The sequence below is a fragment of the Anomalospiza imberbis genome, chromosome 3, assembly GCF_031753505.1.
Source record: "Anomalospiza imberbis isolate Cuckoo-Finch-1a 21T00152 chromosome 3, ASM3175350v1, whole genome shotgun sequence".
Taxonomy (NCBI): Eukaryota; Metazoa; Chordata; class Aves; order Passeriformes; family Viduidae; genus Anomalospiza; species Anomalospiza imberbis.
Genome location: NC_089683.1, coordinates 29,423,231 through 29,435,752, shown reverse-complemented (window position 1 = coordinate 29,435,752; position 12,522 = coordinate 29,423,231). Strand labels below are relative to the sequence as shown.

The window sequence follows — 12,522 nt, the reverse complement described above, 5'->3', positions numbered from 1 at the left end:
ACACAAGCTATATAATATCACTAAGTCAGTGTGGATACCTTATAATTTTAAGCCTGTGAAACTCCATGATTTTACCTACATATCTTTAAGACAGCTATGACTTCTCATTTTTAATACCTTTTTTTCCTGTTATGTTACAGCTCTGGCTCAGCAGAATGTTCTACATTAATTTTATTTTCTTGTGACCACTTCTCCATAGCTTCTTTTAAAGTAATCTCAGCTCATAATAATGCTTGTTGATTTTTCTTGAGTAAGTTATGAATGAAAAATCCCTATATCTTCAGTTAAAAAACCCAACCTTTGTTTCTTTCTGTTTTTCTGATAGATGTCTGAAGAGATGGAGTTATGAAGATCTCCACCCCAATAATCTTACTGCCTGACCTTCCACAGAATATGGGATAAATCTTCCACAGAATATGGGATAGTATGCTTTAGGAAAGCGGTGATACACAGGGTGAAGCACCTCAGGACTGCTGAGAGACTGTACCATTTAAAAGGAGTGGAAAGCAAGGCAAACTAATGATTTTGACTCAGTTCAGACTGGGAGGTACTATGCAAGGAAACATAAGATTGCCACATGAAGCTCGTTTCCAAGCAGGCTGTAACCCTGTAGCACATGGGAGTATTTCCTAAGCAGGATCAGAAGGGGACAGCATAATACATTGCAGAAATACACTTCTATCATAGAAAACAAAAATCAACAGAGATGATCAGGAAGGATGCCACCTTGAAGCCTGTGTCTTCCCAAGCCCATATATTTAGGATACTCAGACAAAGTAATAAATCAGGTGATCCCAAAGCTTTATAGAGATCAGACAGCTCAGTAGACACACTTATCAAGAAACAATGACCAAAAATCTGCTGATTCCAAACTGTGCCTTTGCTGTCTTGTGAAAGAGTCCTAAGAAGTGTTTTGCCTGAATATACTGGATATCATGTCAAGAGAAAGATCTTTCCATCCTGCTTTTTTTTACATAGACTGAGCAATACTGAAAATATTCACCATGGCTAATTACTGCTTGGTGTCACACGTCACATTCCTAAGTAAGCTCTAAGCATTTCTATCCAGAGAGGCCATATAAAGGCAAATTACCACCTCAACTAAAGACAAAACTTTAGGCACAGAACAATCTGAATCCAGGCCAGCCCAAGGCTCCAAAGCTGTACCAATGAACTGCCTCATTCTGTCAGCAGGAATAAGGTAGCCATCCATTTTTATTCTTTGTAGAAAATCCTTAAAATGCAAAATTATTTGGATCAATTATAACAGCAACCAATGAAAAAACCAACCCAAAAAACCACAACTCAAACACCAAGTCCAGTAAAGTTTCAGTGTAGTGCTCTCCAGTGGAGATAGCCAATGAACAATAGCCCCTGTAGCACTGCTGCAGAAAAGTATCTGGATATTGTTGTGGATCACATAGTACATGGAAATCTTTAACATAAAGACATTTTTAAATGGCTAAACTCCATTCTCCATTTGTCAAATGCAAGCTGAAAAAACCCCAACTATTCTGGATTACTTGCCACTGATGAGAAAAGTGAAAAATAAAAGCTAGTTCAGGGCATCATATTTTTCTGCTTTTCTTCAAACTAAAATGACAGAAAGTGTGAAAAATAGTTAGGAGGAAAAAATGAACATAGGACACGCTGATGGATCTCAAATATGATAAAAAATGTTATAAGTGGGACAGCAAGGTTTCCATACTGATAATACAAATGATGGATTTCATTTGTAGCCAAATGGGATGTGGCATTTGTGTTAAAAAGGCAGAAAAGTACTGTAATGATCTAAGATTAGAATGAATTTGCCTAAACTGTAGATTTTGCTTGAGAATGCTCTAAACAGACTTGACGATACTCCATTGTATGTGTGTCTTCCTGTGGGTGAGGCAGATATAATCCTGAACACTATTTCAGGATAACATTTCCTCCCCACTACTCCAGGGTTCTGCTATGATCACTCTCTCTTAAAAAAATGTGTCAAAATCACATGTCAAAATAGTTCTAGCTTTTTTAGGATGATGTCCTTGCTGGGTAAAGATTACCCAGTGTTTGCAGGTACCTGTCTTAAGGAGTCAAAACTCTCTCATTTAACAGTCTCCTTTTATCATGAAGGTGTTGAAAGACAGACAAACATTAATACAAATGCCAACAATATACAAAATAGCAATATGACTGAGATGTTTGCTCTGTCCTTGTGCCATTATTGCAAAGCACAATGATTGAATGACTTCAGAGACGCAGAACAGCAAAATAAAAATGAATCCAAATAACACAGGCAAACTAGAAGTATACTGATAAACATATTCTGAAGAGCTAGCAATCTCTTTGGATTGAAGGACTGTATCCATATTCATTCAAGTAGCCTAGGCGTACATTTCTTTCTCATACATTCTTTATGAAAGTTCAACTCTACCATAGCAGCATTCACAAAAACTGATTTCCAAACCAGTCTATTAATTCCATGGCACCATGACAGGCAATAAGGTGTCCTCAGTCACAGTCTTATTAAAAACATTTATAATATAGGCTACAGAACTATGATTGAGAACCAAGTCTTAAATAATGTCCAATTCTATTAATTCACATCTAGAAAATGCCACAGCAAGGCTACCAGCAATACCTTATTGAAAACACAGGTGAAGATTCCTATGATCTCTTAATGTCTTCCTTACTGAATCTCTTCTTGGTTATTATCTTCAGTGTAACCCTTTCCTGTGGAAATCTAAGAGATTGCCTAACATTCCCTAATGCTGACCAGAGCCATTAAAGATCATTAATGAAATGAATACTAAAAGGGATTCTGATGCACTGTGATAAGTGGAAAAGACAAGATACACAACACAGCTTTTCATCTAAGAGGTTTGTTAAGGTAAAAGAAACATAAAGACACAAATTCATCCTTCTGGGTAATAGATATTAGCCAGCATAAGAAGAAAAATACTGAGATTTTTGCTAACTCTTCCTTGCTACAATGTATGCAAATCTAATCACAATCTCACATTTAGTTTGTTTTTCAGTAATAAACATCCCAACATAAATAATGTCCTAATCATGCTTAAGACGCTCACACTGCTTTTCTTTCTGCCACATCAAATTTAGACTGAATTTTGCCAACTTTGTTTTGTATGCTTTCCTGCCATGGCTCATGCTGTCATGACCATTTCAATTTCTTTTTTCTTTTCCTTTAAACCTTTCAATGTCAAGGAGAAAAATACTAACAAAATCAACAATCAAAACTCCATTCTTTTTGGTAATTATTTGATCATCTATTCCCAGACCTAACTTGATAGAAAAATTCTTAATCCAATATTAAAGCTTTATTCATAGAAATAATAAAAATAGTACAACCTAAAGCATGAGCTATCTGAAAGCAGACTTTCTGTCTGCTAGATAATATGTATTCTTAACATTCACTTGAATATATTAATACACTCTTCAGAAAGTATCATCAGTCTAGCAAAATGTGTTTATAAGGAAGAGTCACAAAGCTTTTTCATAGTGATCTTCATTTTCAAATCCTACTTGGTACTTCTGTGCAAGAACTTTAGTGGGTACAAACAGTAGTCTAACTCCCCAGAAAGACCCTGAGTATGTTTTAAAAACTAAAAAAAACCCCCATGATTCTGAATATTAATGTATATTCTATTCTTTACTCACTCCATCTGGCTGAGTTCTACAATAAATTCTACACACAGAATACCATTTCAGATTAGAAATTGGTGTACTGCATATAATTTATTGTGCTACACATTTCCTCATAATCCAAAAGCAAAAGGCTTTTCAAACTATAAAGACTCCTGAATTCAGTCAGACAACTCATACATGCATCTTTCCATGCAGAGGCCATAAAGGGAACACTCATGGTCCAGTTTTCCTCTCCTTCTACAGTGTCTCTGGCTAATCTCATCTGCAAATATAAAATCAACAATCATTTCTGTGAGTCATCAGTTACATCCAGACTTGACTCATCGCCAAGATCATGTCTTAACTTTCCAGTACCTCATATCTAATCTATGTTTAAATTGTTTTAAATATTTCTTTCAACATTTTTTACTTGAGGAAGCTTCCTCTTTTTGTCACTGTAAAAAATACTGATTCTGTTGGTCAGCAAGGACTGGAATTATCTTTAAGTGAGTCTCTCAGATACAATCCACATCCAGACCACAGGCAAAATGTTTTTCATCCCTCTACACAGCTTCCACTTTGATCCAGGCTATTTTCACAAATACTCCCTCATCCTGCTCTCACCTACCCATGAGGATTATCATAGTTAAAACTCCAGTCATAATTTATCTTCTCCTTTGATGGTTCTCATGCACACACACTTAAATATCGGGACATCTGAGTGTAAAACTCAGTCCACAGTTTGGCATTGCAAGGCTTACACAAGGTCATATAATTTATTTTCATACAATAACCACACCAACTCAATTTTCCTCTAGTGTTATGAACACAAAATCTGCACAATAGATTTGGCATAATTTTTTGTACTACCAATTTTTTAATTAGCCAGTCAGGTCTGGTTCTTCTGCAGGTATCCATCTTCTGTCTTAATTCTTACATTTTAGTTATAATAACCCTTGGATTAAATAAATGGTCCACTCTGTCTTGTACATTGCCTAACACAAAGGAATCATAATACATGTCTCAGCTTGCATAAATCCCTGAGCTATTACAGAGTTTTTTTCTTATATCGTTCAAGAACAAAACTAATATCTGAATTTGGCTCTGTTTCCCCTCACTGATCTTCCAGTAATTTTAACCTTAAGTATCTTGTGTATCTATCAATAGATTAAAACCTCAAAAGAAAAAGCTTTCTCATTTAATGAGTAGATTATTATTCCATTTCTTAAGTAAATACTAGAAATGGATTTGACTTGCAGCTACAATTGTTTAAAACTCTATCTGCCTTTTAGTGGGGAGGTTTCTGTTTATACCGGGTTGGTTTTAGTGTTGAATGAAGATTTTTCCGTAGGAGGAATAAACTAGTTTCTTTTCAGGGCTTGTCTCCTAAGGCAACAGAAAGCCAATCTGTTCTTGACATCAGTTGACAAATAGTATTGCTTTCACAGAACGTAGTATTTTTTAGACACACATGCTTTCATGGTTTTGGCAGGGCATTGCTATTGTTATTTATACTCTAAAAGATGTTCTGCAGATGGTTAAAGCCACATCGAGTGTTTGCACAATCTGATGGACTGCTACGTCTTTTCTGCCAAAGGCTGCACCTCTAGCTTTATTTCTGTCACATGACAACCAGAATAATAGCCTTTTCTGTAGCTGTGGCTATTAACCATCTTCATCAGGACTACACAGACAGCAGTATCAGTTATCTCTATTTTCTTAGACTACAATAAGTAGTTTATTAGGGTCATAGAAATCCAGAAATGGCACAGAGTACTAGATGTTAACACTGTATTTTGTTGGAGTTGTTCCAAACCTACACTGAAGTAGTTCTAGTCTGGTTTCATGAATTCAAGAGCCATTAGAAATTGCAGCACCTTAGGCTTGCTCCCAAAGTACATCTTTCAGTGTAGCTTCATTCAAAAAGAATCATACTGTTGTTCTCCAACCCCAAAAGTCATCTGTATAGGTCTGCAGCACCTTTTAGTCACTTAAATATGCCTATTCTTCTGAATTACATTGGTTGATGAAGAATAGCCACATACCAATCTGGAGAAACAGAACGTGCTGGGATATAAACCCAGTAAACAGAGGCACTTTTTTGGTCTAAACAGTTCCCTGACTTGTTTGTTTTACTAGGAATCACACAAACAATTGCAATGGCAATGCACAGGGACACTGGGGATAGGAAGAAGCAACTGGAAATGAGGAGACTGGGAGGAAGACCAACTTCATCACTGACAGTATTACATTAATAAACATTAACTACTGCTAAGTGGAGGGGAAAAAAAGTGCTTTGGAACTTAAATATACTTTAAGATGTATATTGCTGACTTTTCAGTAGTAACATCCACATTTGTCTTTGTGGGTTGTAGAAAGATTGCCCTCCTCATACGCACACAATGAGTTCTGTTTTTGGTATATTAATGAAAACAGTTCTGCCATCTCCTCTTCCACAGTGACCAATGTCTGTAACCATTTTGTTGTTTCTTCTTTCATCACATAGTTCATGAATTCTAATCCTTTTCCTCACTGAAAACAACTCTCACTCAAAGTTGCAAAAGCTCATATACAGAGCCCATTGACTTAAAATTATATCCAGAAGCAGCTAGTAAGGATAATCCAATACAGAACATATTTCATAGCGGGAGACACTAATTGATATTCTTCAGTTTGAAAGAGACAGCTCAGGAATATGTAATAGAAGCTTATTGATTCTCGATTGATACTGAAAAGGAGAACAGGAACCTTCTGAAAGAAGTAGGAGACACCAAATCAAATTAAGAGGAAGCAGGTTTCAAATAAACAAACGGAAGTGTTTCTTCAAACATGAAGATAAACAGTACAATTCCTCACCACAGGATATTGCAGATGCTCAAAGTTTACATGAATCCAGGAGAAAACTGTACTTTCTAGTGGGAGAAAAGTCAATTGAAAACTACTAAATTCACTGAAAACACATCTGCTGAGATGCAGTCTCAAATAATTGAAGGCTGGAAGAGTACTATACTTGCTTACTTTGTCCTTACAGTTGTCCCCAGGGCACCACTTCAGGTTATCATTAGAACAGGATGCTGAGCCTGATGAACCTTTAATCTGACCAAATGGTCATGTGTAAGTAAATTAAACAGTGATAGATCTCGGGAGCTGGAACTTGGTCATCTATATAATTTAATTGATAGACCCCAGCTGTGAAGGTTTTTTGCAGACATTTCAATGAATCCAATTAACATTTCTTCATATAATTCCCAGGCACAGTTCAAAAGCTAGGGACTATTTACAACAGACAATTTTGATTAAGCCTGTTTCAAAGGGCAAGAGCATTAAACAACAGGAAGATGGACAGATCAAGCCAAGTATCACTGAACTACCTGATAAACCCTGTTAATCTTCAGCTTACTAGGATGCCAACGTGCCTGCATTTATTTCAGGGAGAGAAATAAAAGGTGAGAAGAGGTGATTAACTTGTTACAAGATGAGAAAGAGAAAACCTGTATATTTTTCTATATAGCATTAGGAGACAAGTATGAAAAAATCTCTGTTTACATTTATATCTAGCTGATAAAGCATTCAGTCTTACCTGCATGAAACAGGATTTCAAGGATTTCAAATATTCTTCTCCCTGCCCCCATAAAGTATCTGCACTGATGGTTAACACAGGTAAGAGACACATTGTAAGTACAGTGGCACAAACTCCACTCATATCCAGACTAGGGAACAGGACCCTAAGTCTATAATGCAAATTGCACATTCTTCCATTACTCCAAAGACATTAAGACCAGGTAGTGTCCATGGTTACACCATGATTTGTACTTTATGTAATTTACTCTTCTAACCTTTTGCTCAGACTGAAGCATTTCTAGTAGAATCTACAGTTCATAAATAGAAGCATTCTACTAATACACAGTGTTACTAACTGATTCTCTTAATTGTAGCTTTTTAGTATTTATAATTATAAACCTTTGTATTCCATCTATGCAAAATAGCTTCTATTTTTTCAAGTAAATTGGAAGCTTCCCCAGTACTTGAGTCGTCTGGTTTTTACCACTGAAATTGGTGATACAGACATTAAAATACTAGAAATGCTAAATAATGACTACCTTCAAACCAGCATGTTAGATCTAGGAAAGGTGATTCTTTCTTCATTTCCTTATGCATATTTAAGAAAAGCATATTGAAGACTGAAACAAAAGACTACACCTGGGGACACCCTGGAAGTTTACAGCCCTCTGTGTTCTGGATGGATAGAAGTTAGAGGAGTATTTTATTAGGTGTGATAGGATGAAGTAGAAAATGTTGAACCTCCAGGAAATCTTCTTGACACTAAGATCTATTCGGAATTGTCTTCTAAAGGAAATAGATGAAGCCCTATTTCCTGGGATAATTCAAATTGTACTTCAGAAAATAGTAAATATACACAAAGAACATCCTGCGTTTAGAAGAAAATTGGGCAGATGAATTTTTTTTCTACATTGAGACTGGACAAGTCCCAGACTCCTCCTTAAGACATGCAATGTGTAATATAAAAAGGATGAAACTGGGGAAATGATAAATAACTATCAATATAGTTTTATTCTCAAAATTTCCCTTATTCAAATACATGTAACTTTTTAATTAATATCATTTTACTGAGAAATATTAATCACAGAATTATAGTAAAATGCTAACTTTACCAGAGATCAAGTGTTTAGAAATGCATATCACAACACAAAAACTGTAACATAGCTCAGGTCCAATGACATCCAGTTTTAAAATCCTCTACTTCAAGTGTGATAAGAAAGAGAATATGCTTTATGAAGGAAAAAGTCTTCCGAGTCTTCTGAGATATCATCTAGTCCTGTGATTTTGTTATATAACAGCACACCTTGTCTCTGTGACTTAAAACACAAAGAGGGATTTTATACCAGCGTTTTGAAATAGGCTAAGCAAGGCAAAAAATTTAGGATTCCCAGCTCTGTAAAATTACTAATATTTATTAGTGACAAAGAAATCATGTTTGCTCAGCTAAAATCAATATGCAAATGGGTTGGCTTTTCCATCATTAGTATTTCAAATAATATTCACATATACTGACTGCTAAACGTTATTGAAATCTATATGGAGTTCACGTTTCACGTCTCCCAGAAAATTGAATTCTCAGTATTCTAGCTTATTTACAGAAAGAATCATATCTATAAAGTGTACTAATGAAAATGCGTATTCTAACCAAAAATGTAGACAAGACAGAAAAAGTGGGGGACCTGGTTAAAAAGTACCAACTGGAGTGACCAAAGGAAGCAATAACCAGGACAAAAGAGAATTATTTACAGATTTAAAAAAGGAAAATGGTATCTTAGAGGTTATTTGTCTAATTTGGATATTTAGGGTGGACATTAGACAAGTTCTTCACAGAAGGGGTGCCTGGGCATTGGAATGGGCTATCTAGAGAGGTGGTGGTGTCACTGTCCTGGGAAGTGTTTAAAAAAAGACTGGATGTGGTAATTGCTGCCATGGTCCAGTTAATAAGGTAGTGTTAGGTCATAGGTTGGACTCGATGGTGTCAAAGGACTTTTCCCACCTAGCTAACAGGTACTGGATCTGTTCCAACCCCCAAGTGATGCACATACCTCTAGTATCAAAATAAGCAATAATAAATAAGATTTCAAACTCTGCAAGTTTCAAGATAGGTCTGAGATCTTGAAACCTGTAGAGGTTGAAATCCAGACCCAAACCTGTTAATCAGGCCAGATTGCTCAGGGCTTGCCTTGAAAACCTTAAAGAAAAGTTGCTGCTGGAAAACCACTTTGGGCAACTTGGTCAGAGCTTTACAGTCCTATCACAGGAAACTATTAACTGGACATTAGAAACAAACAAGTCTGTAGGTTCGAAAAGAAACAGTCTTGCTGTTCTCTGTGCTTATCAAATTAGAAATAAATTTAAGGGATACCTTGCATAATTTTGATGCTATTAACCGAAAATGACAGTCATTTAAGATAATCTCATCTCGTGTGTTTTCATGAAGCAAGTCTTTAGTTTATTCCCTTTTGTGTTACCAGGATAAAAACTGCATACCACTGGAAGAGGAAATTACTTCTGTAATAAACAGTGTTAAAATTAAAAACCCTTTCCTAATGGCTACACAGCATCTTCCTTGCTGCATTTCCAGCTCACTGCCCTGCATGCACTACAGACACACAAACAGACCATTTCTTTCCTCCTTTGCAGCAATGTTATGTATTTGAAGGCTGTTCGCATATTTTCAGCTGACTCTACACTAAGAGTAAATAATGCAGTCCTTCCTCAAAGGTTCTGTATTCCTGAGCACCAGTCATTCTCAGCGCTTGCCCTTCAAAATCTGTAAAATTGAAGCCATATCAACACCAAATAGCACTTTTTAATAGGACTTTTTAATTAGTGTTGCAGACAATACTTCAATTTGGAACACTTTAGTCTTTCAGTTACAATTTCATTTTTATTTTCAGGCTACAACTCTGATTTACCAAGAACATTCTGTATTTTAAAGCTTTCTTCTAGTTATTATCAGCACCTTCTGACTTCCTATCATCATGAAATGCAATAGTCATATTTTCTATCCCATACTGTAAAATTAAAATTCGAAGCAGCATTAGAATGAGAACAGATCCCCATGATTATAGTTTGCCTACTTGGCAGCAAACCAATTAAAACTGCTCTCAGCATATACTTTTTCAGTCACGCTATAAAAGGGTAAACCAATGTTTTTGTTGCAGTTATAAGACTATCACATAAGAGAGTCATTATCTATGTAACACAAAGAAAACAGAATACAAAGGAAAATTAAAATAAATTCACAGTGAGAGTATATTTCCTTTGGAGCGAAAACTTGCAATATAACACCTGCACAGTCTGTACTTCCCATACCACTGCTGGATTTTGTAAGAGAGAACCAAGTTCATCCATGACCAAAAGCAGAACAAGACTTTTGGATTCCTCAAGAAGAACCAAGTGTGGCAGAGAAACCCTTAAACAGCATAAAGGAATCTCCCTCAATAATTTACATTATAGATGCTTCCCATAACTGTAATGTACAAATGATCACGCACTGTCACCTCAGCTGTCTCTGTCCCTCTGGTGTCCCCAAGGCTTGCTCTGCCAAAGCAGACCGTAATACAAAAAAATAACTATTTTCATTTGATGAAACGAGGTATAAGGCTGAGTTGGTTTCAAGTATTCAATCCTAAGAAATGATAGGCTCACTAAACCAAAAGCAGAGGATGGTGCATTTCCATGTACTTCTGCGGAGTCTGGAATGGCAAATACCCCGTGCTGAGGTAGCTGTGCCCCACCCTAGGTGATATGCAAAATAGTGTCTGCAAAAATTTTGTTCCTTAATGTGCAATATTAGGCAGAATTTTTGGTATTAAGAAAAATTTCCATTTCGGGCTTAGTAATCGTGTTTGTTACACACAAAGTAGTACAAGTGTTTCACTTTGTGCTGCTATGTTAAAATGCAAATATGTTGATAATTTTTTTATACTGGAGTTTAGTAGCTGAAACTCTACATTGTTATTCTTAAACAATTATTTGAATTAAAGCTGAGCTGAATAACTGCTGAAGACCTACTTCCCATAGCCTTCAAACACATGCTTCCTAAACAAATATCATGTGTAGCTTCTGATGAGACTAGCCCAAATTATTTTTGAGTGATCACTGGTAAACAAAGAACCATCCACTCTTTTATTGCTTTTAATTTGAAGGGCAGTTGAATGCAGCATTAATAAGAAATAATAGTAAACATAATAATAAACACTGGAAGGATTTTTAAATGGGACCTCTTAATTATCATCTGAATTTATGAGACAGAAAGAAAAAAAAATGGTCTAAGCATGCTGGTTTAGCTTCCACATAAGAAAAATGTGACTACCAGTGGTGGGGTCATTTTATCTCTGCTTTAAAATAAGGGAAATCAAGCAAAGAGAGTGGCAGCAACAGCTGGAAGCATGTGCCTGTGCTCAAACAGAATTTATACATAAAACTCGAGGAGGGAACAGCACAGCTGCAGAGCAATTATGGGGAGGAAAAAAAAAGAAAAAAAAATCCACAAACCCTTCAGAACTGATGAATAATGATACTACCAAGGAAATAAGATCTGTCATTGGAGTTAGAAACACTCAAGCTTTACAAGTGGGTTTTTTTAGGGGCTGAATCCTCACATTATAAATGTTAGTTGCTATGGATGCTGGTTTTTACTTCTGATCCTTCTTGGCTACTGGGATACTTCTCCTAAAAAAACCTCCACATTTTAAATCTGTTTTGATTCTGTTAATCCATAGCATGCTTTCTTTAAAATATGAAAACTGGAAAGCTGTCTGGCACTTCTGAAGAGGTATGGTGGGTGAGTGAATATATCCATGTCCAAAGCAGCCTAACTCACAAATATATTACACTTTTTTAAATTCAGAAGCTGCCACCTACTCTCTATTTTCATCAGTCTGAATATTGCCAGAAGAGCAGCTTCTGTCATTCTTCATCTTTATGATATATAAATTCAGCAGAAATGCTTTCCTGCACCCTTTTTAGGCAGTGGGCTGAAGCACAGAGAAACTACCTATTTCAAGAAAAGATTCTTATTTCAGGTTGCCTAATCCAGACCAGACAAAATTAGTGAGAAAGCAGTAAACAGGCATGAACATGTTCAAGAACTGAAGCTACAACCATAAAGTATCACCTCTGTTACTTTAATTCCTATTAGACAAATTAGTGTCCGGCTCTTTCTTCCACTTGTCCCTTAACACACATTTTTTTGCCTTTGATTGATGACCTAGGAAGATTTACTTGTCAGAAGTAACACAAGGAGATTGGGTGGCATGATCTGATGCCACCTAATGCTGGCATTCTATCAGCCAAGACAGCCTTCCACGAGGCCAGTTTAGC

At 36.2% G+C, this 12,522-nt stretch overlaps 1 protein-coding gene across 1 annotated transcript in view; it reads right to left on the bottom strand.

The window, feature by feature from the left end:
• COL19A1 (collagen type XIX alpha 1 chain) overlaps positions 1-12,522 on the bottom strand; it is a 177,183-nt gene that overhangs the window by 97,374 nt on the left and 67,287 nt on the right. The gene's annotated exons all lie outside the window — the stretch shown is intronic.